General features: G+C 35.5%; 1 non-coding gene across 1 annotated transcript; it reads left to right on the forward strand.

Moving 5' to 3' along the window:
• Nucleotides 1–241: 241 nt before the first annotated feature.
• LOC115029441 (U7 small nuclear RNA) lies at nucleotides 242–304 on the forward strand. Its single transcript, XR_003835019.2, has one exon. It is a non-coding gene; the product is annotated as a U7 small nuclear RNA (small nuclear RNA).
• Nucleotides 305–2,890: the final 2,586 nt, after the last annotated feature.

The following is a 2,890-nucleotide window of genomic DNA, read 5'->3' on the forward strand; positions in this document are numbered from 1 at the left end:
TATACTTACCAACCCTTGTCTCAGTCCCTGTTCAGGTGTCACCTGCCAAGGACCAGCCTGGAGGCTTGGAGAAGGGCTCTTGAAGCAGGGGTGTCTGGGAGTGGCAAAAACAAACAACTCAAAGTCAAATCATAGGTCCAAGCTGGCGGCTTATGTTCTGCTGGAGAGTTTTCCAGCCTGCTTTCTCTCTGTTCTGCTTTCTTTTTTTTTTCTGATCTGCTTTCTCTGGAGACATCTGGAGAACAAAAACAGCTCTTCAAGAATTTTTTCTAACAGGATTTCTGATCATGGTCAGAAATCCCAAGAATTACTTAGAGAGCTGACACAGCTCTTTTAGAATATTTGCCAGCAGCTATCCCAAGAAAATTTTTAGAATAGGAATAGAGAACTGCTTTGGAGAACTGTCTCTAGCAGAAAATAGAGTTGTCTCCTTTTGTTATAGCCAATTCTCACTAAATGGAGGAAAAACTATCTTCCAGAAATATAATTTTGGCTCTCATATTGTTTATTCTTCATAGCCTTTGACATAGTAAGGATGGATATTTAGAGTAGACCTTCCTGAGATATATTGCAAAATCCTGATTTTATTGATCTTTTTATCAGCAGAAGCCCTAATTATAACAATGATTTTAAAGTAATAGCTGAAAAAAGGCTAAGAATTTTTCAATAAAAAAATAGAAGTTTCATTGTCACATACCTGTAAAATAGGTTCTTTGATGTGTTATTTCCTATTATTTAAGGCTTGGTATCATATGTGGTTGGTAGTTACAACTTTACTTTTCACTTGAGAACACAGAACTTCAGAAATGTTAAATAATATGTCCATGGTCACAGAGTCAGTAATTTGATGCTGAAACCATAAGATGCTAAAACTGATTATTATCTTATTAATACTACTCTTACTATTCGTCATTCCTCAGAAAAGGGTCTCCATCAAGAAGTTTGTTAACTGAATACCAGTAGTAAGATGAATTACAACAAGAGTGATGATAGTAAGATAAATATATTAATAGGTGCTGATAGATTTACATAGCTGATAATATGGTAGGTACTTTTTAAATATTCAACGTAATCTCATCTACAGTACGGTTGACACTATTATTACCTTTTACATAGAGGAATTAAACACACCAATATTGCTGAATTACTTCCTACATTTCAGGTAGGAAGAGACTAGAGAATCCAGAAGTTTCATCAATACCGACTGAGCAATATGTAAACTCTCCAAAATCTACTTTCTAGCCATTATATGCTAATATTTCTTTGCTATCTATTCTTGCACTTATAGATATAAATTTTAGAAAGATTCAGTTCATTGTTTTCCTAAGTCTATCACAATGTTTGCATCTTTCTCTAATAAATATACTTTAAAGGTTGATGTTTCTGATGAGCTGTGGCCAATTGATGCTTTACAAAGTAGAAATGATTATGTTATTTCAATGTTTCAAATTCTTTATTGTGTTAAAGTAAAAAGCTTAGATGGTATAATTGCAAAGGAAGAGGTAACCAGTCCTGGTTACCAAGATGAAATTGATTGACAGCACAGGGAAGGGAAATGTTGGAATACGCAGAACATGCATCTAACTCACTGTTATGCCAGTTAGGTTGCCAGCTTACTTGGAGTATTATCAATGTACAATAAATTGGACATCTGAGAACTTGAATTTTTGAAGTCTGGTAACGAACCTTGTAGTCTGAGATAATATGAGGGAAGGTAGAATATAGTAGTAGAGGAATGAAGCCATGATCATGAGTTCAAAGTGACCAGGAAATGGGAATGAAAACAATGACTGACCATAATATAAAGTTATTAAACTCCCACATGGCTTTACTATAGTTGATGATGGTAATGGTACTGATCAAGGTACAATTTATGTCCTAGGTGCAAATGTATTATAGACAGACATCACCTCATATGAGATCCAGATATTCAATAATTATAAAATATTATCTAAATAAATTACAATTCAGGTTTTCTCTCACTTGACATGAACATTATTCACTGTTAAAACCTAATATAACTTTGTTCAGTTCTACTATAGACTGTATATCTCCAAACTTTATATGTTGAAATCCAAATCCCTATTATGACAGAATTCAGAAAATAACTACTTAATGAAGTAATTTATGAGTACAGCCCTCATGATATTTGTGCCTAGTCAATACCATTATACTATTTACTAATTGCTGTATTTCTTTTACTTTCTCTGCTATGTATCTTGACTGTGGGTGGCTTTTGCAAGAACTTCACTCAGTAATAGTTACAGTGGCATCATATCACTTCTGAAGAATAGGTAGAAATGCAAGATTCTGACAATTTATTCTGAAAGGATTTGACTTTTTAAGCTCCAAGCATCCATGTAGCAATATGTTTCTCTGAAGTCTGATGATGGAAAGAATACACAGCCACCCATTCTTTATGCTGTTACAACAGACTACCTGACACTGAGTAGGATTTAACAAACAAACAAACAAACAAACAAACAAACAAGCAAACAAACTGAGGAGAGGGCAAGAGAACAGGAGAAGGATCTAGCTCACTCTTAGATGGAATACACTTTCTGCAAGGTAACTCCCATGATCATGAGTTTCTAAGTTCTGCCAAGGGCCTTGGTGTACTCTTCTATGTCAGGTAGCCAGAGGCAAGGGGTGTTAGGAGAAGGAGAAGGCCATGCTGAGGAACAATCAAACAAAGATGAGGACAGGTGTGAAAGCAGGGATTGTGGGGAAGAGGGGTCAAGTGAGAGGGAGAGAAGATGTGATTCACCCTTTCCTAAGGAATATAATCTGTAATGAAATTCCCACAACCCAGACTCTAATCCCATGGAAGTATCATTGATGTACTTGATAGGACTGAGTCCCAGTTCACTAAGCACTTTAACTCCCAACA

The sequence above is a fragment of the Mus caroli genome, unplaced genomic scaffold (assembly GCF_978045245.1).
Source record: "Mus caroli unplaced genomic scaffold, Mus_caroli_1 scaffold_16, whole genome shotgun sequence".
Taxonomy (NCBI): Eukaryota; Metazoa; Chordata; class Mammalia; order Rodentia; family Muridae; genus Mus; species Mus caroli.